The following is a 26,223-nucleotide window of genomic DNA, read 5'->3' on the forward strand; positions in this document are numbered from 1 at the left end:
TCTAATGTGAACAAGGCACATAGAGAATCTGGAAAAATAACACATAGCTGAATGAGCCGACAATATACAGGTAGAATGTTTAGAATTCAAAACCAATTTCTAATTGAAGACAATCAGATTATCTTTTTTTCTGTTCTTCAGCCTGCTAAATATGAGGTGTCAAAAGTCAATAGTTTCAAGTGTCCGATTCTGTTTTTGTTAGATCTGTAAAGTTTGATATTATTTTCATCATCTGAAAAGGTAAAATGCAAAGAAATAGTTTATTAGAAATATACTGTAAGAATAGTTTAATGTATCAATATAAGGATATTTATAAATACTTTTATCACCTAATAAGTGTTCAAAAATATTAGAATATATGCAAATATAGCATATGTAATATATATGTGTGTGCACGCATGTGTGTGCATGTGTGTGTATGTGTACAGGGGCCATTAAATACATTCAGTTTGGAGATTAAAGTTTTTCGAGAAAGATGTCTGAATTTGGATATGACTCTGGATCTTTTGGCCAGAACTTATCAGCAGCTCAGTACACACTATATGTGTAAAGGTGTGCTTACTGTGCAGAATATTTCCAACCACAGATTTGCTGCTGCTTAAAATAACATTTAATGCCTTTGCTAGCCTAGGTGTGATGACTGTGCAATCTGGGGGATGGTGAATGGGTATCAGGCAGAGGAAATAGCATGTCTGATAAAAAGAACAAAAACTACTACAAAATATATTGGGAAGCGAAACAGTTTACCTGGTCAAGGAACAGAAGATAAAGCTTAAAGAGGAGACAAGGAGAGCAAAAGTGAAGTTTGCAAGCCTGGATGTGGAAATCATTATCACTGTAATGTCATTTTCTGTGTCATTATCATTTGAGCCAATGGTGACCACAGAAAATGACCCTAAATTCAGAACTATGACAGCATTTACCCACTAAGAAAGGAGGAAGGAAGAAGAAAGAGCCAAACACAAAGAAAAATAACACGATGATCATAAATCAGTGATTAGGCTGTAAATACTAGAGTTACATTTTACATGAGGTTTTTTTTTTCCTGGAATTTTCTTCTAATAAAATATGCTTACTGGTAGCATATTTTATAGATGGAAAAGGTGAATAAGTAAGGACACAAAAAAGCCAACATTTAAGCTGCAATGGAGAAATAAAATGGTGAAATAATACAATACAAAAGTTACTGAGGTGCCTGTGTACATAAAACTTTGTGGAAAGAATTGTTTCTCTCTAAATTCCTCCTGAACTGTGATCATAACAAAACAGTGACTGGAACAGAGAGTTTTCAAAAGAGAGGCCAATTTATGTAAGAGGAAAAGAAAGTCAGCATATGGCAAAAATAATTCCAGGAATATAGGTGTGATGCAATTTTGGAATATAGGTGAGGTTTGGTGGAGTGAGGTCCGGTCGACCCAGAAAGAATTCTTGAGATGCAAAACTGTGGTTTTATTAAAGCATGGGGACAGGACCCAGGGGCAGCTGCTGCCCTGGAGTTCTGAGGAGCAACTGATTATATATACTTGGGAGAGGTAAGGAAAAGAGAGGTTTTCAAAAGAATTTTTGTATGCTAAGGAGGCCCTACAAAATATTGGAGGCCTTGCCATTGTTAAGGTTGTTTTTCCCTCTAGAGAGGCATTAACATTAAGACAGTTGGGAGCTTCCTTCTGGAGGATAGGTTATTGATAAGAATTCTTTTTTTGTCTTATAAATCTCTAAAATGTTTGTAAACTGAGGGAGATTCAGGTCTATAGGATTTTAATCTCTATAAATTAACTATTTGTTTTTCCTCTCTCTTAGCTATAGGGAAGCCAGGAATGCCTGAGGACTCACACAGATCCCACCTGGGGCCTGAGTTACTTATGGAGTGTCAGTTTGTGCTTTGTCCTCAGTGAGCCTTCTGTTTCCTCAACAGGTGAATCAGTCATGATTTTGCTGAGTGTTTTAAAAGAAGTAACCCATCCTTAGCAATCGGTAGCAAGACACCAAAACCTAAATGTCAATTTAGCAAGAACACAATCTAAATAAATTCTAAAGAATTTATTTTATAAATAATAGTACAGTCTTTTTGAAAATAAGAAAATGTTATCCTAATAAAGGTGAACATACAACATCACTATCATACTGTAGCAACAACACCAATATAGTCAAAATATAAGAGGTAGAGACACAGAGAGAAATCAAGCAAAATAGATCAGAGGTGGTTGTTTTTCATACTGTGGTTTCTCACCATCTCTTTAAAAGAATTAGAACTGAAAATTAAGTGAGGTGTAAAATACAAATATAGTCCCTAATTCTGTATCCAAAATCCCTGGAAAGAAATGTATTTTCAGATTCACAATTTTGTCTTTTAAAAAATTATTTGTGAAAAAAATAATAAAAATTTGTGCATATTCATATATAAATTAACTATAACAGTGGAATTTGGTGGTTCCCCTATAATGCAGCACAGCATTATTTCCTTAGCAAAATATATAATGCCAAAAGCATAATCAACAGAGTTCAGGTTTTGGAGCTAAACTAATAAAAATATTTTGTCTTACAGGTATTTGTTTTTTAGCATTGTAGATAAGCGAGTGGGAACTTATATCTAACCATGTCAGTATATGCATTAAAGTTGCTCAATTATCTCTTCAAAAACTACTTTTTTAAAACTCCTTTTCCTTTTTACCAAACCCTTCCACATGCAGATTCATATTGATAATTTATCTGAGAGATCCTACCCACGTGTTAGAGTAAGGAGACTGACATAAATTGGATAAGATACATTTATTCTCTTTTCAGAATATGATGCTAACAAATTATACTTTTACTTGGATACAAGAAGCATCTGTTCCCAAATATTGTGATTCTATGTTGTGGTCAATCTGGTTTCTCTCACTGTGCCAGTCATTCTCCTCTTTGCCCTCTGTGGCCTCTCTCGGCTCTGCTCATATCTCAGCATGCGATTCCTGCAAAACACAATTCACAGTTCCCATAGCCAACCTGCTTCCAGTTAGGTTCAGTCAATGGGAGCAACTGGCTTAATATTCAGGAGGTGGGAAGAGGGGAGAAGCATGGTGTGTTTTCTTTCCTCTCTGCTTCAGGCTTTATCTCTTACCATGGCTGTACATATCATGTGGTCCTGCCAAACAACAACTGCCTCTTCTTCTCAGCTCCCATCAGGAACCACCCACTGTCATCTCAGTTCCCACCATGTGCTTCTGGGGAACCCTCCTGCTCCCTCTGTCCCTCCATCTCTGGGAACAGCACCAACTTTCTGTTTCAATCATCTCTATGCTGCCTTCATTGTCCTGTTACCTTTCAGACTCTCCAACCACTTTATAAATATTTTCCTATGTTAAATTCCCTTCATTTGATGACCTGGCATAGGCTTTGTTTACCTCCTGGACCCTCACCAGTCCACTACCCTGTTTCAAATAAGATCCAAACTATTTGCCACACCTTAACTTCCATGACTGTTCCGCTGGGTCCCCTTTCCACCTCATTGACTGCTCCAGTCGCAGTGCCTTCTTGCTCTTCCTCAAAGCATGCAGTCTTACATCTTAGATCCTTTGCATGATTTGTAGGGTTCCACTCCAGCTATTTTAAAACCTTGTCCTCGCACTTCACTCAAGCCCTACTCAAATGTCATCCCCTTTAAGTTGTAACTACCTCTCTGACCACACTTTCTAAATTTGTGCTTATTTCCATTCCACACAATCTATATTATCTCCTGCAACAGATAAAGAGGCCAAAGCTCCTTCATAAGACCAACAACTGAAACTCAAAATCTAAAAGGGACTCACTATTCTAAATGGACTCTTATATGTGTTTTATGTTAAGTGCATTTTTATTGAATGTCTGTATCTCTTTAGACACTTTATCTTATAGACAGTTCTATGATTATGTAATACTGATGGCTGTTAGATCAAATAGTTTGATTTTAATCAATAGAATAACAAAAAGGGACATCTAACCATCAGAGGCACTCATTTTCAAATAGACATGGATACCAGATAACCTAAGAAGATTGGAACCTGCTGCGGATTTACCCCAAAGATACAGATGCAGTGAAATGCCGGAACACCTGCACCCCAATGTTTATAGCAGCAATGTCCACAATAGCCAAACTGTGGAAGGAGCCTTGGGGCCCATTGAAAGATGAATGGATAAAGAAGATGTGGTCTATGTATACAATGGAATATTACTCAGCAATTAGAAACGACAAATACCCACCATTTGCTTCAATGTGGATGGAACTGGAGGGTATTATGCTGAGTGAAATAAGTCAATCAGAGAAGGACAAACATTATATGGTCTCATTCATTTGGGGAATATAAAAAATAGTGAAAGGGAATAAAGGGGAAAGGAGAAAAAATGAATGGGAAATGTCAGAAGGGGAGACAGAACATGAGAGACTCCTAACTCTGGGAAACGAACAAGGGGTAGTAGAAAGGGAAGTGGGCAGGGGGTGGGGGTGACTGGGTGACGAGCACTGAGGGGGGCACTTGATGGGATGAGCACTGGGTGTTATGCTATATGTTGGCAAATTGAACTCCAATAATAAATAAAAAATAAATAAATAAATAAATAAATAAATAAATAAATAAGAAATGACCTCAACAGGAAGGAAGACAGGGCTGAAACCAACATAATGGAATGAGAAAAGAGAAATGCAAAGTACTGCATTTAGGTTAAAAACTAATTGCACAAGTACCGGATAGGGTAGACCTGGTTTGGCAGCAATTCAAGTGAAAATGCCCTATTTGTTTGTTATTCTGTAAATTGGCCACTAGCTCAGCCTGGTCCAACTATGTTATATGGTTGATACATGACACATAAAATGAACACAATCTTAGCTACATTAAGGGAAGTAGATCATAAAATGGCCTCAATTTGCTCAGAACTGGTCAATCCTGTCTGGAACACAAGGCTCAGAGCTGGGCATGACACAGTAAGAAGGACATTGAGAAATTGGGCATGTCCTGAGAATGGCAGCCAGATGGTACAGGAGCCGAAAGTCATGTCCATAAAGAAGGCTTGAGGGAGCTGAAAAGCTTTGGTCCAGGAGAATAGGCGAAAGGTGTGTGAGTGCTGCTTCTAATATGTGACAGGTTGTCATGCAGAAGCTGGAGCAGACTTCCTCACCGGATACCTTTAGGCCAGTCATTCACAACATTCATCTGCCAGGATCCATGGGACAAATAACATTCACATGTCCAACACATTCCCATGGCAGACCCTCATGTTTAGACACCTCCCACCACCACCACTGCAATTGCAAGGAAGTAAAGAACTTACCGTAACTGGTCATTGCCACCAGAGTCACATTAGTTGTGATGACTCTCTGGCCTCCAACATGAATCTGGTAGTCAAGAAAGTGTCACAGCTTCTCTTCCTGCTTCCCCATCTCCCAGAAGGAAAATTCTACAGCTGATCAGGTCTAAAGGTGCTGACTGGGGCAGCCTCGTGGGAGTAGAGCCTGAGCAACGTGGGGAATAAATAAATCCACAGTGTGCAACCATGAAAAAAAAAAAAAAGAAGATTGGAACCAAAAGAGATTTTAGATTATTGATATTTTTAACAGAATTCAGATAAAAAGGCCTATATTTCTATGCTAATTGATGTTACTCAGGTTCCAGAATCTTATTCATAAAAGTAAAACAATTAAAATAATTCATATACTGCTTGTGTAAGTTTACTTTCAAGGTTTCTCTCTCAATTTCCTTTAAACCTGATGTGTAGTTTTGTTCCCTGGTGTCTTCAATACTGTAAGCAATGCTCAGATAGTTGCATTGTTCAGTTATTGTCAAACACAAGAATGTGTCAGTTCAGCAATTCAAATTTCTAGTTCAGTACAATAACAAAACTATGGAATATAATGCAAATTTAAAATTTCTCTCCTCCTTGCAGCTTCATCTGGACTCATACCAGAAAACCAGCACAAAATAAAAGGTGTGTCTGACTTCTCTCTTTATCCCACTACAGTCCCAGGGAGTTCCTGGAGAAGCTCGTATAGTAGCCCAGCTACTATGGCATGAGCCATTAACCTCCACTGCTTGTGGTCTAATTTTGGGGTTTTTAAAAATATTTTATTTAAATTCAATTTGCCAACATATAGTATAACACCCAGTGCTCATCCCATCAAGTGCCATCCTTAGAGCCCGTCACCCATTACCCCATGCCCCCACCCCTTCTGCCAACCTTAGTTTATCCCAGAGTTAGGAGTCTCTCATGGTGTGGTCTAGTTTTGATTCTTCCCTTGAACTGAGGGCACCATGTGTCCCATGAGAGACTAAACATCCAGAAGAGTTTTATAGGGCTCATTTCACAATTGCAGCAGGGCTGACTATATTCCTTGCTTCATGCAACTGTAATGTCTGCCAGCATTTATGCCAACTGTAATGTCTGCCAGCGTTTATGGCTTATAGCTGAATCACTCCAATTTCTGCTTCCATGATGACATTGCCTTCCTTTTTCTATTCATATCTCCCTCTGCCTCCTTCTTCTACAAATATCTGTGATTACATTTCATGGCCACCTGGAAAATCCAACATATTCATTCCATCTCAAGATTCTTACCTTCATTGCTTCTGCAAAGTTCTTTTGCCATAGAAGGTAATATCGACAGTTTCCAGTGATTGTGATGTGGATATTTTGGGGGCCATTATTCAGACTATCATAGAACCCAAGATGCCTCCGGGTTGCATCCTGCCCCCACCTGGACCCTTTTAGCCCACATGAAATGCTCAGATGGTTTATCCCAGTATGCAGACATGCCATTGTGTTCCCAGGGGTACTTTCACTACTCTGTCAAGAGGCCACTTCAGTGGGCATGATGCTAATATTTTATCCATAATGTCACACCCACATCCATTTTCCATAATTCTTTCTATGCTCCTGGAAGCTGAACTCTTCACAACTGCATCATTTAGGAATTTTTGCCTTCTGGTTTCTGGGTAGTTTCAGCCACTGGGAGACATTAACAGGAGATCAAAAGGTGAGAGGAGAAAGTAGGCAAATTATTTAATTCCTCATTATCCTACTTGACTAATCAGATCCTGGCAATGGCTAAAATCTGTCCTTGTGAACTCCCAGCATCCTATGACACTCAACAATGGAACACAATGTGATCATTATCCTGATACCTTACACAACATTGCCTAGGTTATACATAGCTAAAAAAATCAATGTATTGTATTCATTAAGGGATAAAGCTGAGTCCTAATAAAGTGCTCTGTGGTGGATTTCTAGAATATTGGCTGCTAAAAAATATTTGTCACATATTTTGCAAATAAATAAATCATCTGTATTCTTATGTGGCATATGTGGCATTTTTCAGAAAGATACAAGATTTTCTTTAGCATTTAACCCAGCAGTTATTTTTAGCTTAAGCATCATGCATCTGGTCAATATGCTCTAGACAGTAAAGCTGTTGCTGACATATGTACTTACTGTCCACTCCTCTGTGCAGAATATTTCCAACCACAGTGTTGCTAGCATTTGAAAGGGTGTTTAGCACCTAAACCACTGTTGATGTTTTTGTAATGACTTCGGCGATCCCAAAGAAGGTTAGGGGAAAAGAAAATGAAATTTCTAATGAAAAATAATATTCTGCTGCAGAAGATATTGGGGGTAAAACCTGTGTAAAACCTATGTAACTGGCCAAGAAGAAGTAGATTTAGCTTCCAAGAAGAGAAGGAAGTCAAGACTGGGATTTACAAGCTTGGATGTGGAGATCACTACCAGTGTAACTGTCACATTAGCATCTTTATGAGTTGGACGTGCATCATCACAACCAACATTAGCTTCAGCATCAAGACAGGATTTTTCTTTGAAAGAGGAAGGAGGGAGGAATTAAGAGAAACCTAACAAAGTGAAATAACAAAAGGCTGGAAAAATCTTTGGTGGAATGAGAATGAGAATTAAATATACCATAAGGATGAAAATATCTCCTACATGCGACTATGTAAATGTTAGAGTCATGTTCTAAATATATATTCCTTGGAAATTTTTAATTGGGTATATTTAAGTAACATATTTTGTAAACAGAAATAATGAGCAATTAAATGCATATAAGAACTCCCATCATACTCTCTGTTTGTATAAAATACTATCTTTTATAATCTTAAACTTTCTACAAAAATAAATTGTGATGGATGAGAAAGTTTTTGGAAAACACATTCAGGCATTCATAGTATAGAAACAGAAAGCTAGGCCATGATAAAAATGATTTGATTCTCCACTCTGAGCAAAGGACAGATCTCCTAAGCAGATCAACAAAGAAATAAGGGCTTTGAATGACACATTGGACCTAATGGACTTCACAGATATATATAGAACATTTCATCCTAATGCAACGGAATACACATTCTTCTAAAGTACACATGGAACTTTCTCCAGAATAGACCACATACTGGGCCACAAATCATGTCTCAACTCATACCAAAATATTGGAATTATCCCCTGCACATTTTCAGACCACAGTGCTTTGAAACTAGAACTCAATCACCAGGAGAAATAAACCTAGCCAAAGAGGTAAAGGATCTATACTCTAAAAACTACAGAACACTTATGAAAGAAATAGAGGAAGACATAAAGAGATTGGGAAAAAAAAAACATTCCATGCTCATGCATGGGAAGAATAAATATTGTGAAGATGTCTATGCTACACAGAGCAATTTACACATTCAATACAATCCCTATCAAACACTTGGAGGTTAAAGAGCATCCTACTAAAGAATCAATGGGTCAACTAGGAAAATATTAGAGAAGAATTAAAAAGATTCATGGAAACTAATGAAAATGAAAACACAACTGTTAAAAATCTTTGGGATGCATCAAAAATAGCCCTAAGAGGGAAGTACATTTCAATACAAGCCTTTCTCAAAAAACTGGAAAAATATCAAATACAGAGGCTAAATTTACATTTAAAAGAACTGAGGAAATAACAGCAAATGAAACCTAAACCAAGCAGAAGGAAAGAAATAATAAAGATTAAAGGAGAACTCAATGAAATAGAGACTAGAAGAACAGTAGCACAGATCAATCAAACTAAGAACTTGTTCTCTGAAGGAATTAATAAAATAGATAACCTCTAACCAGGCTTATGAAAAAGAAAAGAGAAAAACTCAAATTAATAAAAACAGAGGAACACCTGGGTGTCTCAGTAGTTGTGTCTGCCTTTGACTCAGGGCATGATCCTGAAGTCCTGCTTTGGGCTCCCTACATGGAGCCTGCTTCTCCCTCTGCGTGTGTCTCTGCCCTAATCTCTCTGTGACTCTCATGAATAAATAAATAAATAAATAAATAAATAAATAAATAAATCTTTTAAAAAATAATAAAATCATTAATGAAAGAGGAGAGATCACAACCAAAACCAAGGAAATACAAATGATTTTAGAAATGCATTATGAGCAACTTTATGCCAACAAATTAGGCATCCATTTCAGAAGAAATGGATGGATTCTTGGAAACCTATAAATTACCAAAACTGAAACAGGAAGAAATAGAAAACCTAAACAGACCAATAACCAACAAGGAAATTGGAGCAGTCATCAAAAAATTCCCAAGAAAAAAAAGTCCAGGACCAGATGGCTTCCCAGGGGAATTCTACCAAACATTTAAGGAAGAAATAATACCTTTTTATGGAAACTGTTTCAAAAGATAGAAATGGAAATAAACCTTCCAAACTCATTATATGAGGCCAGCATTACCTTGATCCCAAAACCAAAGGCCTCATCAGAAAGGAAAATTACAGACCCATATTTCTGATGAACATGGATTTCAAAATACTCACCAAGGTACTAGCCAATAGGATCAAACGATATTTTAAAAAGAACATTCACCATGACCAAGTGCAATTTATCCCTAGTATGCAAGAGTTGTTTAACATTCATAAAGCAATCAACATGGTAGATCACATTAATAAAAGACAAGAACCATATGATCCTCTTAGTAGGATTATTATTCTGATTAAAATTCTTCAAAGTGTAGGGATAGAAGGAACATATCTCAATATCATAAAAGCCATCTATGAAAAGCCCACAGGGAATATCATTCTCAATGGGGGAAAACAGAGCCCTCCCCCTAACATAAGGAACACAACAGAGATGCCAACTCTCACCGCTGTTGTTCAACCTAGTATTAGAATTCCTACCCTCTGCAATCAGACAATAAGAAGAAATAAAAGGCGTTCAAATTGGCAAAGAAGTCAAGCTCTCCCTCTTCACAGGTGACATGATATTGTATATAGAAAACCCAAACGACTCCACCCCAAAATTGCTAGAACTCACAGAAATTCAGCAATGTGGCAGGATACAAAATCAATGCACAGAAATCAGTGCCATTTCTATTCACTAACATGAGACTGACAAAAGGGAAATTAGGGAATTGATTCCATTTTCAGTTGCACCCAAAACCATAAGATGCCTGGAAATAAACCTAGCGAAAGAGATAAAGGATCTATACTCTAAAAACTACAGAACACTTATGAAAGAAATCGAGGAGGACATAAAGAGATGGAAAAAAAAAAAAACATTCCATGCTCATGGATGGGAAGAATAAATATTGTGAAGATGTCTATGCTACACAGATCAATTTACACATTCAATGCAATCCCTATCAAAATACCATGGATTTTCTTCACAGAGTTGGAATAAATAATCTTAAGATTTGTATGGAAACAGAAAAGACCCCAAACAGACACAGGAATGTTGAAAAAGAAAACCAAAGCTGGGAGCATCACAATGCCTGACTTCAAGTTGTACTACAGAGCTTTGATGATCAAGACAGTGTGGTACTGGCACAAAAAAACAGAGACATAGATCAATGGAACAGAATAGAGAACCCAGAAATGGACCCTCAACTTTATCATTAACTCATCTTCGAGAAGGCAGGAAGGAACACTGGAGAAATACAGTCTTTTCAATAAATGGTGGTGGGAAAAATGAACAGCCGCATGCAGAAGAATGACACTGGACCATTCTCTTACACACATACAAAAAGATAAACTCAAAATGGATGAAAGATCTAAACTTGAAATAGGAATCCATCAAAATCCTAGAAGAGAATATAGGCAGTAACCTTTTTGTCCTCAGCCACAACTTCTTGCAAGCATGTCCATAAAGGCAAGGGAAACAAAAGCAATAATGAACTATTGGGCCTTTGTCAAGATGAAAAACTTCTGCATGGTAAAGGAAACATTCAATAAAACTAAAGGACAACTACAGAATGGGAGAAGATAATTGCAAATGACGTATCAGATAAAGGGCTAGTATCCAAAGCCTATAAAGAAATTATCAATCTCGACACCCAAAAAACAAAAAATCCAGTCCCTAAATGGGCAGAAGACATGAACAGACATCTCTTCAAAGACCTACACATGGCCAACAAGCACATGAAAAAAGTGCTCTACATCGTTTGTCATCAGGGAAATAGAAATAAAAACCACAATGAGATACCACTTTACACCAGGAAGAATGGCTAAAATTAACAAGACAGGAAACAACAAATGTTGGCAAGGATGTGAAGAAAGAGGAACCCTCTTGCACTGTTGGTGGGAATGCAAGCTGGTGCAGCCACTCTGGAAAACAGTGTGGAGGTTCCTCAAAAAGGATGTAGTAAAAAAATGGGACACCAGTACCCCAATGTTCATAGCAGCAATGCCCACAGTAGCCAAACTTTGGAAGGAGCTACAATGTCCTTTGGCAGATGAGTGGATAAAGAAGTGTATACACACACACACACACACACACACACACACACACACACAGTGGAATATTACTCAGCCATCAAAATGATGAATACCTACTTTTCACATTAACATGGATGGAACTGCAGGGTATTGTGCTGAGTAAAATAAGTCAATCAGAGAAGAACAATTATATGGTGTCATTCGTGTGGAATATAGGAGATAATGAAAGGGACCATAAGGGAAGGAAGGGAAACTGAGTGGGTAAAAATTAGAGAGGAAGACAAACCATGAGAGACTCCTAACTGGGAAATTAAGAAAGGATTGTAGAAGGGCAGGTGGGTAGGGGGATGGAGTAACTGGTTATTAAGGAGGGTAGGTGATGTGATGGGCATTGGGTATTACACTATATGTTTTGCAAATTTAATTTAAATTTCAAAATATGGGAAAATTATATATATATATATATATAAATTTATATAATGTGTTTGATAATTTCAGTAATGATTTAGAATCTTCTATTGTCATTTTGTTCATGCTGTTTTCCAGTGACTTGTTGTGTGCTTAATTTTTCAGTGTTCTGGTGTTTGCTTCTTATGTGCCTCAGTAATTTATTTATGGAAACTTAATAAACCTGGGATGGAATGAGTTGTTCTAGAGAATATTTACATTTTATTCTGATAGGTAACAAAGAAACATTATTCATTTTGGATATTTTTAAATTATTGAGGGAATGATGTCTTCAAGATGACAACAAAAGCCATTCCTAATTTCTATACCCTTCAAAGAATACCAACTACAACTACTCATGGACAAGACATCATAGGAAAAATCCTAAAACACAATAATGAGAGTAAAGTGCTCTTTTGGACTATGAAGACCAAGAAGGCTTACATTAAAAGATAAGAGTAATTGTTACACTATGACTACAATGTGACACATCACATTAATAAAATGAAAGAAAAAATCATATGATCATATCAATAGATGCAGAAAAAACATTTGGTGAAATAAACATACATTCATGATAAAAATCTTTTTAAAAATTAGGTAATGAAGGAATGTACCCCAACATAATAAGGCTATATATTATAAGCCCACAGTTAACATTGTACTTAATGGTGGAAGGTTGAAAGCTTTTCCTTTAAGATCAGAAATAAGACAAGGTGCCTGCTCTCACCACTTTCATTCAATAGAGTACTGAAAGTTCTCATCAGAGCAGTTAAGGAAAAGATATAAAAGATACTAGAATTGGAAAGGAAGAAGTAAAATTATGTCTATTTGCAGATGACAGGATTTTATATATAAAAAAATTCTAAAAACTCCACCAAAAATCTGTTCGATTTTATTTTTTTAATAAATTTATTTTTTATTGGTGTTCAATTTGCCAACATATAGAATAACACCCAGTGCTCATCCCATCAAGTGCCCCCCTCAGTGCCCATCACCCATTCACCCCCACCCCCCGCCCACCTCCCTTTCTGCCACCCCTAGTTCATTTCCCAGAGTTAGGAGTCTAGATTTAATCAATAAATTCAGTAAATTTGCAGCATACAAATGTGATACCTAAAAATCACAGCATTTCTATACACTAACAACAAATAATCTGAAAAGGAAATAAAAAATTCCATTTAAAGTAGCATCAAAAACAATAAAATACTTAGGAATAAATTTACCCAAGGAGGTGAAAGCTCTCTACTCTGAAAACCATAAAACATGAATAAGAGAAATTGAAAAAGATACAAGTAAATAGAAGGATATCTCATGTTCGTGGATGGAAAGATTAATATTCCTAAAATGTTCATACTACACAAAGCCATAGTTCCTGATTTGTGTTTTTTTTAATTAAAGATTTTATTTATTTATTTGAGATACAGAGAGAACACAAGGTGGGGAGAGAGGCAGAGGGAAGAGCCAGCTCCCCTCTGAGCAGAGAGCCCTATGTGGGACTCAACCCCAAGGACTCAGGAATGATGACCTGAGCCAAAGGCAGATGCTTAGCTGACTGAACCACACAAGTGCCCCCATTATTCCTGATTTGAAAGTATATTAGAAAACTGAATTGAAATAATATTGTACCAGCATAAATACAGGCACTTAGACCAATGGAACAGAACTGAGGACCCAGAAATACACCCTTGCAATATGGCCAACCAAATTTGACAAGAAAGCCAAGAATACTCAATGGGAAAAATGCCAGTCTCTTCAATAAATAGTATTTGGAAAATTGGATATTCACATGCAAAAGAAAGAAATTAGACCTCTCTACTTACAAAAATTAACTTGAAAGGAATTAAAGAATTAAATGTAAGATTTGAAATTATAAAACTCCTAGAAGTAAACATAGGAAAACATCTTTACATGGGTCATGGCAAAGATTATTTGGACATGGCAACAAAGCAGATGCAACAAAAGCGAAAATAAACAACTGAGATTACATCAAATCAAAAAAAGCTTCTCCATAGCAAAAGAAATGATCAATAAAATGAAAAAGCAACCTGCTGAATGGGAGAAAATATTTACAAACCACATTTCATAAGGGGTTAATATCCAAAATATATAAGGAACTCATAGAACTCAATGGCAAAAAAACCCCAAATAATCCAATGAAATAATGGACAAAGGACTTGAATAAACGTTTTCCCTTCAAGATACTCAAATGGACCAGAGGCAAATGAAAAAATGCTCAACATTACTAATTATTAGACAAATGCAAATCACTACCACTGCTGTAATAAAAAAGATGAGAGATAGCAAAAGCTGATGAGAATATGGAGAAAAAGGAACCCTTGTGCATTGTTGTAAATTAATGTAATGTAATATAAATTAGTAGAGCCATTATGGAAGACAGTATGAAGTTCTTCAAAAAACTAAATAGAACTACCATATCATCCAGCAATTCTATTTCTGGGTATATATATATAGGGAATGTAATCACTATCCTGAAGAGATAACTGCAGCCTAATGTATATTGCAGCATTATTTACAATAACTAAGATATAAATCAACCTATATCTACATTGATGGATAAGTGGATAAATAAAATGTGGTATGTATCTACCATGAAATACTGTTTACCTGCTAAAAAGAAGAAAATCCTGCCAGTTGAGATAACGTGAATGACTTTGAGGGTGTTCCACTAAGTGAAATACGTTAGTTGTGTAAGACAAATCCATATACTCTGACTTGTATGTGAAATCTAAAAAACCAAAACAAGAAAAAAAAAAAACAGACTCATAGAAATGGAGATCAAATTTGCAATTACCAGATATGGGGTGCAATGGGTGAGATAACGGGTAAAAGTGGTCAAAAGGGTCCAAACTTTTAGTTTTAAGATAAATTTTGAGAATGTAATGTACAATATAATAATTATAGTTAACAATACTGTATATTTGAAAGTTGCCAAGAGTAGATCTTAAAAGTTCTCATTTTAAGAAAAAAATGGGTAATTATGTGAAGTGATCAATGTTGACTAAACTTATTACAGTAATCATTTCACAGTGTATACATACATCAAATCATTATGTTATACATCTTGAACTTATGGTATTATACACAAATTATATCTCATAAACTGGAAAAACAAAATAAATAAAAACACTAAACAAAATCTTTGCCTAGTGATCTTTTTAACAAGAGGAGTGCTGTTAATGCAGCATGAAAATCCACATGAAGCCTGGCTTCAGGAAGTTATTTCAAGAAGGAGATTGCTCTTACTGATCTGGGGGAAGCTGATTTAGTTTTAGCTTGCTTTTAACCTAAGGCTTAGGTAAACTTGCAAGATTTAGTAAACAAATGCCCACTTGAAAAAAATGAAGATGCTTAATTCCTGCTGACTGAATTCCTAGATATGATCTCTAAGTTCAATAATTTAATCCCCTTCCAAAGACCACAGTATATTAAAACATCACTTTTCCTGACAATTAACTACAGGTTTAGCTAATTAGTTAACCTACATAATAATAGTAGACAATAAATTGATGAGATACATAAAATACAAAGCAGAGCAAGAATTATTCTTTTAATTGAAACTAATATTTTTGATATGTTATTTTAATAACTTCAATATAATGTAAATTGTGGGTTTACCAAAAATCTCAAAGATATTATTGATGAGACAATGAATTGTTTTTAAAACATGATTTCATTAAAGGTAGAATACTGAGAAGTTAGGGACAGGAATCTTTTTTTCACAAACTAGACATAATACTTTTTTTTTTTAATTTTTATTTATTTATGATAGTCACACAGAGAGAGAGAGAGAGAGAGAGAGAGAGAGAGAGAGGCAGAGACACAGCCAGAGGGAGAAGCAGGCTCCATGCACCGGGAGCCCGACGTGGGACTCGACCCCGGGTCTCCAGGATGGCGCCCTGGGCCAAAGGCAGGCGCTAAACCGCTGCGCCACGCAGGGATCCCGACATAATACTTTTTTAAAAATACTTTATTTATTTGATGGAGAGCACAAGCAGGGGGAGCAGCAGGTGGAAGGAGAGGGAGAAGCAGGTTCCCCACTGAGAGAGAGAGAGAGAGAGAGATTGAGAGGCAGAGACACAGGCAGAGGGAGAAGCAGGCTCCATGCAGGGAGCCTGATGTGGGACTTGATCCCAGGTCTCCAGGATCACGCCCTGGGCCGAAGGCAGGTGCTAAACTGCTGAGCCACCCGGGCTGCCCCAGAAGGAAGATACTTAACAGATTGAGCCACTCAGGCACCCCTGAGGTATACTTCTTAATTATAATTTTTGCGATTATTTTGTATTATAAAAATATAATGTAATATACAATAAATTTTGATAACCACTCTGAAATACGTATCATTTATAGCTTATAAATAAATAAAGATTTTTAAAATGATAAATTAGATTTAAAAAGATTGAAAATAGAATTAAGACACTAGTATAAATAAACAAACCTATTGGAAATATTTATTATCTGTTAATCTCTGACTCATTTTCTTTTATCAGAGCCCAACAGAACTTCTGAGGAAGATGATGGAGTAGGAGGACCCTAAACTCACACCATCCCTTGGATACAACTAGATAACACTCATGTTAATGTAAGTAACACAGAAAATAACCTGAAGATTGGCAAAACAAATTCCACAATTAAATGTAGAGAAGAGTTCACATCAAAGAGGGTAGGAAGGGTGGGGACAAGGTGGGGGGCTTGTTGTGTCCTTCTCACGCTGCTATTGTTGAGTCCAAATTGAATCACCCCAAAATTGGACTGTCAAAGAGTCACAAGTCCCCATGGATCTAATGTTCAGTTTTCACAAGAAAAAGTTATTTAAAAGGCAAATTAATAGCTGTTTTTCAAAAGGAATATAAAAGGTAGTCGTGTTAGGGAGACAACAAATCTAAATTCATAAAAGATAACTTCAGGTGGGGGCTTCCTTCCTTTGCTACAAGGTCTAATTCAGCAAAATCATCGGTTGTAGAAAGTTGTACTTCCAAGGGATCATTAAGATCATGAGGCCACAAAGTTAGCATGTTACAGCTGGCTAGATTACTTCCAACAATACTCAAAGTATGTTGATTTGCAGGTTAATCCATCAAGTAGAATGCCTAATGCTTTCTCTAACCCAGGAGGTGTTGGATTTCTTTGTTGGACATGGATGTAGAAGTGAAGAAAGAGCAACGTTTCTTTGACTTCTGGAGAAATTAAATATTCTGAACCAACCTATGTTGCCCCAAGAAGCTTTACTTGGAGAGCAAATTTTAAATTTTGTGCGGGCTTATTATTACCTCTTTCAGTCCTCCAATGCTGGCAGAGATATGATAACACTACAGCCATACAGAGGTCAAGGCTTCTGATGTTCACCAATCAAAAGAACATCATTTCTATGGTGAATGCTTTGGATGTTTATGAGTAAAGACATTTTCTATAAATCCTGATTTACACCCCCCTACACACACACACATGTATACTAGTGGTAAATGCCAGGGAGTTTGACCATCTAAAACAGCTCTACATTGGACTCTTCTGATCAAGAGAATCCGTCTGGCACTGATGGAATGGAGAAGTACAAGCATAAAATACATCAATTCCTACTATACTTTCATATGTAGAAGCAACAAGAGCAGAATATTGAATTGGCCCTAAAGTCCCCACCTACAAGATCTTGTTAATACTGCATTTTCACTATGAATCCCACCAAACTCCATCAGCTGAAACTAAGCTATACTTTTTCTCCATAAGATTTGATGTCATGGTAACATGGTTGACTAGCAAAGAGAACCTTATTAGATATTATTTAATAAGCAATAATTTATAAGCAAAAAGAATATTCTATTTGGGTTCTGTGTTAAAGAATTCCATGAAAATTTTTGTGTGTGGAGAGGAAGGGCATTTGCTAATGTGTCTATTAAACTAAAGCCACTGATTTTATTTTATTTTTATTTTTTAAAGATTTATCTATTTATTTGAGACAGAGTATGAATGGGGAGAGGAACAGAAGAGGGGAGAAAGAGAATCTCAAGCAGACTCCCCACTGGGCACAGAGCCCAACACAAGATTCCATCTCACAACCCTGAGAGCATGATCTGAATCAGAGTCAGAGGCTTAACTACCAGAACCACCCTGGCCCTCCTAAAGTCACTGATTTTAAATGAGGTTTGATTGAAATTTGGAATATTCAAACTTTTTATACATCCAAAAACCCATAATAAGTACATGTTTGCTGTGATTATGCATAGATATGTGAGTTTTTGTATTATTTTACTTACATATTTTTGAAGATTTATTTATTTATTCTGAGAGAGAGAGAGAAAAAAAACACAGGCAGGAGGGGCAAAGGGAGAAGGAAAGAGACTCTCAGGCAGTCTCCATGCACTAAGCACAGAACTCCACACTGGGCTGGATCTCATGACCCTGAGATCTTGACCTGAGCCAAAACCAAGAGTTGTATGCTTAACAAACTGCACTACCCAAGGATCCTCTACTTACATATTTTATACTTTTTTTTTTTTGCCTTTGGATTTTTTTGCTACTCAACAATACTTCATTTTTTTTTAATTTAGCTTTCTGACCCTGTGCTTGTGCCATCAACACTTTGACAATGATTTTCTGCTCCTCAGGAAAAAAAGCGTGGTCAATCCTGTCATGAACACATTTAGCACACATGGAATCACCATAAGCCATGCTCACACATTTTGTTTGTTTGTTTGTTTGTTTGTTTGTTTGTTTGTTTTAGACAATCTTATAAGGTAGCTTTATTCCAGCATGTCTTCTTTTTAATCAAAAAAGTTACACCTATCCCTTTGGTGGAAACTTTAATCCCAGCTTCATTACCTGAGAAAAAGTGATGAACTCAGTGGGTTTCTTGAGTCACAGAGGTCCCTCCAATACTAGGTCTTGCTCATTGATGCCTTAGTTATTTGGAATCTGATACTGATGTGCCTATTTTGGCACAGTGCTACTATGTAGAACTGAAAGCTGACATGGCCACTACACTCAGTTGGCAGAATTCAAAGCCATTCTCATTGCTGTAGCAATTCTGCTATTCATTTCTTCTTATGGATGACTCTTATGCTTTTATTGACTCATGAATGGATTATTTCCAGTGGCCCCCATGTGTGGTCTAGATTTGAAAACCTACTCCCAGGGGGCCTTAAGATACTCTTATCTCTGAGCTGTAACCTGTAGAAAGAATCTACAACTACTGATTTAACTGTGTCTCTCATGTAGATGATCACATTTTCTGAGAGGAATGATCAGAATCAAGCTGTTGATTGAATTTGCTACTATATGATTGCTACTATCACTGCCTGGATCCATCTTCATACTGAACACAACATAGGGCCATCATAGAGTGGCACAAGATATGGGACTCTTTTTCTGATTCAGAGACTAGCACTGCATGCTGAACTTGTAACCTCTGGCTAAGGTAATACTATTATTTTCTGTTGAAGGAGACCACAACACACCTTTCTTTCTCACCTCCTCTTGGTCCACATAATATATATTTAAAAATAATCCCTGAAATAGTGATGTTCTAATTCCTCTTTATTTTCTGACACTGTTGCTTCACTTGTGCATCCCATATAGGCCCTGTTTCATGATAACTGTGGATTTACAAGTCCTTAGCACTATTTGCAAAGTCTTTAGTTTTAAATTATATTGAAAGCTTCCACCTAAGTATAGAGTTTTTGTTACTGATTGTTAAGAATGAATTGCTTCTTTCCATATATTCAGCAAACCAGGGCTATTTTACCTATTTATTATTTCAGAAATCATTTTTTCCTTTGCTCAGAGTGGAGAATTGAAATCTCCTACAATCTATGTGTTTCTTTACTTTAGTTATTAATTGGTTGATATAACTGTCTGCTCCCACATTAGGGAGCTTATCTTTCAAATAAATATTCAAATTGTTATACCTTCTTGCATATTTTCAGTAAATGAGGACTGCATCTCAGCGTATTTTTAATTTCTGCCTGATTAGGTCTCATTTCTGCACTAAGAGATTTCTAGAGTCTTTCATGCTATTTTGAAGTCCAACTAGTAACTTTATCATTGTAATCCTGAATTATATCTCTGATATTTTACGTAAATCCATATCCATTAGATATGTGGTAGATAGTATTACCTCTGGTTCTTTTGTGCTGAATTCCTCCTTCTAGTCATTTTGTCCAGTGCAGAATGGGTGTATGAGTGAGCAATCAAAAATACCAACCATGACCCAAGCAAAATACACACCAGACAATTCCAAAAAGATGAGGGACCAGAAAATAAAAGGAAAAAAAAGAAAAAAGAAAAAGAACTTAAAAAGAGGGACTGGAAATGGTGGTGAGGAGAGGATGTAGTCTCTCAGAGTGGACCAAAATGATAATTCACTTGATTCTGAGTGTATTTTGGTCTGTATATTAAAAGATTCTAAAATCCAAAATTAGGGGAAAAAAGAAAAAAGCAATAAAAATAAAATTGAATACAGTGAAAAGAAGCCAAAAGTGAAGAATATATCTATAACATGTAATTGTAAAATATGAAAGTTAAAAAAGAAAAAACTTAAAAATGAAGCATTTATAAAATATTATAGTTAAGACTGGAAAAAAAAACAAAGAATATTGGAAAATTTTAACCTGAAAGATAAGCGGATTATAATAGAGAAACCTGGAGTCTATATACTATTTTTCCCCAGTCCTGGAGCTTTTCCAGTGCTGCTTGGTCACTAAACTTGCTGTTCCCCTGTTCTTCCAGTTGATCTTCCTCAGGAAGGGGGTGGGGGCTGCTGCATTGATTCTCGGGTGTCTGTGTTCGGGTTGAGTTGCATTGCCCCTTGCCAGGGGGCCAGGCTCAATGTAAATTTTGTTGTGTGAGGTCTTTGTTCCTTGGAGCCCTTCAGCACCTCTCCTGAGGATACAAGGGAGAAAAAGAAGATGGCCCCGCCCAGATCTCCAGCCCTAGAGCAGAGAGATCCTGGAGTGTTCCAAACTGTAGATTCTTATTGTGCCCACTCACTAAGAATCCCCTGGGGCATGTGGGGGACACTTATCTGTGCAATTTGCAGGGTGCTAGCAGGGAGGACTTGCACCCACATGTGTGTCCAGTGTCTCCCAGGTTCTGTCTGTGGCAGGATCCTGGCACAGAGGGTGTTCATCTGGTCGAATGCACATCTGCTCTGCCTCTCCCAGATGAAAGCAGAGGATTGCTGCATTCCAATCCTTTGCAGAGACCCAGCATGGAGAGCAGTCATGTGATCTGACTTCAGTTTGCAGTTTATGGCACAAGAAGTTGAACATCCTCTGGGCCTCCTTGACCTAAACTCATTTCCCCACTGCAATGCTTGGGAACCCTGCTGACTCAGGAACCCCTGTTCTTTCTGTGCCTCTGGGAATATTGAGACCTCACTGTTCCTTCTGCATTTCTGCCCCCTTTACCATTGAATGCCTTTCAGGCAGGGAAGTCCCTCACAGGAGCAGGTTTCTACAGGGTTTGAGCCCCAGGGTTTTGTCACTTTCCTGCAGCTAACTGACAAAGGTTCCCTCCTTCCCGCCATTTATCATCTAATATATTCCCTTCATTTCCTTCTCCACACTCCTACCTTACAAGAAATGGTCACTTTTCCATTTGTAGAGTTCTAGCCTTCTTTCCTTACATCTCGGGTTGAATTGATAGGTGTTCAGGATGGTCTGATAATCATCTAGTTAAATTTTAGGGACCAGATGAAATGAGGACCCCTATTCTTCTGCCATCTTGCCTCCCTCTCCTATAATAAATATAATTTATGTTTTCTTTTATCTTAACTGTATTTACTATGTTTAAGAAATATAGGGCAAATTTAGAAATGTGTTTAGCAAACAAGGAACTTTAAAAATGATCAAATAGGTTTGAAAAGGTACTAAGTAGTATTTCCAAAAAAAAAAAAAAAAACAGCAAAATAAGATATTTGATAGGCTTACCATCTACTTTGGCACAGATGAAGAGAAAATTAATGAATTGGAAGACATTTCTTAAGCTACTGTTCAGAGTATAGCATATACAGACAAAAAGAAAATAACAAATATGAAGCAACGTTGATAGATAACTAAAGGTAGCATTTCAGACTGAAAAGCAAAAGAAGATCTGTTCTCTGTGAAATTAATAGCAAAGACTTTTTCAATAGACTGATAATGAGATACCAACCCACATATTTATGAAGTCTAATTAACAATTAATCAGGATAAAAGAAGAAAATAATTTCACAATATATATATATATATATATAATATATATATATATTATAGTAGAAACTAAAGAACACCATGGACAGATAAATTCCCAAAAGCAGCACTAAGAAAAGGCAATTATTGCAAATAAACAACATGTATCCTACCTGCTGAATTTTCAATAGCAAAAATGGAAATAAAAAGAAAGTGAAAAAAAAAAAAAGTGAATGTTGCATGCGCTTTGTGAACAGAAAATGAATCAAGATAGAACTCAATACCCAGGTAGGTTTCCCAACCATGAGGGAGGAAAACGTATTTTTCAAACAAAACCTGAAATTGGCATCTTCATTCAATAAAGGAAATCCTATTGTTTGAACCTTCTTTGGATTGTCCAAATCTGATTTTTTTAATCTGCTTGAAGTAAAATAAAAATTTCCTCAGATAATTGCATGATGTTTATTGTTCCTTCTGCATATACATGTCATTTATCTTTGCTGTATTTTGAAATTATATTAAAAGATTATATTAGGGGCCCCTGGGTTGCTCAGTTGGTTGAGTGTCCAATTCTTGGTCTCAGCTCAGGTCGTAATCTCAGGGTCATGAGATCCAGCACTGTCTGACTGCTATGCTCAGTGGGGTGTCTGCTTGAAATTCTCTCTCTCTCTTTCTTTCTCTGTGCCTTTCCTCTCACTGTTTGTGTGCTCCCTCTAAAATAAATAATATATCTTTAAAAAAAGATTATATTAAAATTGTGATATATCACTATCAAATTAAAACTTTTATTACTAAGAAAACTACCTTAAATACTACATTTTGTACAATTTATTTTGTCAGATATTAGAGGCTATGATATATTTAATTTGTGTGCATCATACATATTTTCATCTCTTATTTCCAAACATTTCATACTTATCTATGAAATGTATCTTTTGAAAATAGCATATCACATTTTTTTAAAAGCAATGATAAGTTTGTTTTACTGGAGCATTTACAGGGTCCACATTTATTGATTATTTGTTTAAAGATTTTTATTTATTTGAGAGAGACAGTGAGTGAGAGAGAAAGCACACAAGCTGGGGCAGAGGGAGACGCAGACTCCCCTGCTGAGCAGGCAGCCAAATGCGGGGCTTGAAACCAGGACCCTGGGATCATGACTTAAGCCAAAGGGAGATGCTTAATCCCTAGGCATCTCCCTTTTTAACAATATTATAATCTTGTGCTTTCTTTTGACCTACTTATTTTTGGGCTTTTCCCCCTCCTTCCTAGCTTCTTCTATATTTATTTATTTTTCTCAATCTATGTTTTCTTCCCTAATTTTTGAAGTTGTATTTTCCATCTGTCAGCATTTACTCTAGAATTTAATGCATGTGTACTCAAATTATCAATGTCTGAAATTAATCATTATCTTTACACTCTTCCAAAACAATATAAGACCCAAGAACAGTCTATGGTCTCCCAAATTATATACTTTTGCTATGAAGTTTAAATCTACCGATGAAAGATGAGGACAGGGGCCCCTGTGGTCACTGTGGTGTGAATATATCAGAGCATACATTAGATAAAAATAAAATACTTTATTCTTTCAAAAAATGAAAAACCACACATGTAAACTAAAAATTTACACAGTTAGTCACTTAAATATTGTTAAATTACAATCTTAAATTATCAAGTTAGGCACATAGTATTGTATTAGGAACACATGCATAACAACATTTATTTTTCTACAAAATATAAGATAAAATTATGTTAGGAAATACTTTGTGGCTTTTTACCATTTAATATATTATGGAATACTATCCATATCAATATTTAAATAATTCTCTAATTTATATTTAATGACTGGATAAGCTTTTCTGTAGGAATATGTTATAATTTATTTAATTATTTAATATATTGGCAGTTAAATTATTCCATTTAATTTTTTTAAATAAAACATTCATTGGTCACTTGAAAAATTAGAAAGTTATGAATAATCATGTTAATAGTGATTACATTGAGGAAACAGGTTGTATATCATTTTCATTTTCTATAAGATATATTCTAATATTGTTTTAACTATTTATAATAAGCATCGATACTTATAATTATAAAAAAGGTATTTCCAAAAATTAATATCTGCTATAATCTTACTCAAATACAACATATCACTTATTTACACTTATATTAATAAATGTTTTATTCTTTATTGTTTATTCATTCTTTTTGAAAAATATGGCAGAGAAGAAATTATTATGGGTAACTATAACAAACATTATCTTTGAGAATAAAAATGTGCTTCATTATGCATAGAAGAATAACAAATTTAACTTATAGGGACTAGATTACATTGCCTTTTATTTTCTTAAGTGGAAAAAGTTTGTGTATTAAAGCTAGAGCATACATCCTGCCTGATGATGCAATATTGAGATCTGTTTTCTGGATTCCGTCTCATTCTAACCCTCTGCTCATCTGACCCATGCAATCTGATCTAAACTATGGAACCAGACACATCGGCAATGTCCAGTCCCTGTCTTGATCTTCATCCTTCGCCAGTGGAATTTAATGAAATAAATACAGGTAAAATCAGATATTGCCATTATTACTAAGTAATCCCTTTACTTAATGAGAAAATGATATTATAAACAACAAAGTTCATAGCCAGATACTTTCAGAGGAGTTGAAAATCTTTTCTCTGTATGAATCAATTTAGGATTTTCCCATTGAAGATGATTTAAATTCAGATGATCATCATATGATAAGTAAATATTTACAATAGGGTGAGAGTTAATATCATTCAGAAAAATGTTACTGACTTGGTGGCTGAGTTCTACTTCACTTGTACTGAAGGAGTACAATTACTAAGAGAATTTATCTACTAATGAGAATTAGATGATTTTTTTTCATGCTCTTTTCATTAAGATTAAGTTCAACCACAAGAAGGGGCAAGATAGACATTTAAATTAAGTTTTATATTTCTAGTCTTGTTTCTGCAACCAGTGTTCCTCTTGATGCTACTGCCCAGGATATTCTTACAATCACTGTTACTACTTCTACAATAATAAGACCTATTATATGATTGTTTCTAACACCATGCTATTGACTTTATATACATTTAATTAATCTCCACAATATATCTATGAATGAATAGTATTGTTATCTTTATATTATACAGAAACCCCAGTTTGTGCTCTCTTTCTCTCTCTCCGACAATAAATAAATAAAATCTTAAAAAAAGAAAGAAACTAAGAATTAAAAAAGAAAAAGAAATTGTCATATTTCACAAAGCCACTACATGATTGAGCCAATTTTAAAACTTTCTCATTAAAAAAAAAAAAAACTTTCTCATAAGCACAAATGGGACAATTTTTTTTATAATGTTTAGCAGGCTTTTCAATAGTATGTTTATGTATATATACATACATATGTTAATTATATATATAGTTGTTATGCATTTTCTTATATATTTTCTAGAGTTTTGTGATGAAAATATAACTTATTCAGAAGTCAAATTTCATAGCTCTTCAAATATCAAGAAGAGGAAAACAACTAGGAATTTGAAGACAAATGGTAAAAAAGGACTTTAAAATTCTAGATTCCTCTTGTTTGCTTGAATATTCTAATGAATTAATCATAAAAACAAATATTCCTAGACAAATTTCTGAGTTGGAGTCCACTTCTCATATTGACACCTTTTAAGTCGTCATGGTGGCCTGAAGTGCCACATTAAGAGCCAACGACAACGAACCACTTACAGCCACATGGCTTACAATGATGTACCACAGCCATAGAATAAATAACTTTTTAAAAATATTTCACATATACCTTCTTGGTTTGATATTTTACTCTTGCAAACTGTCCCTTTTATAGTATTTCTATAAACAAAATGTAGCGTCTGCAGTATCTCATGATAAATAGACTTGAATCAAAACT

The 26,223-nt window shown here is 35.7% G+C and overlaps 1 long non-coding RNA gene across 1 annotated transcript; it reads right to left on the reverse strand.

Moving 5' to 3' along the window:
* Positions 1-2,750: 2,750 nt before the first annotated feature.
* Positions 2,751-9,229, reverse strand: LOC140599912 (uncharacterized). The gene is made up of 2 exons (XR_012002961.1): positions 5,284-9,229; positions 2,751-2,951 (listed from the first exon to the last, which is right to left on the reverse strand). It is a non-coding gene; the product is annotated as an uncharacterized lncRNA (long non-coding RNA).
* Positions 9,230-26,223: the final 16,994 nt, after the last annotated feature.

Source organism: Vulpes vulpes, chromosome 8 (assembly GCF_048418805.1).
Source record: "Vulpes vulpes isolate BD-2025 chromosome 8, VulVul3, whole genome shotgun sequence".
Lineage (NCBI taxonomy): Eukaryota > Metazoa > Chordata > Mammalia > Carnivora > Canidae > Vulpes > Vulpes vulpes.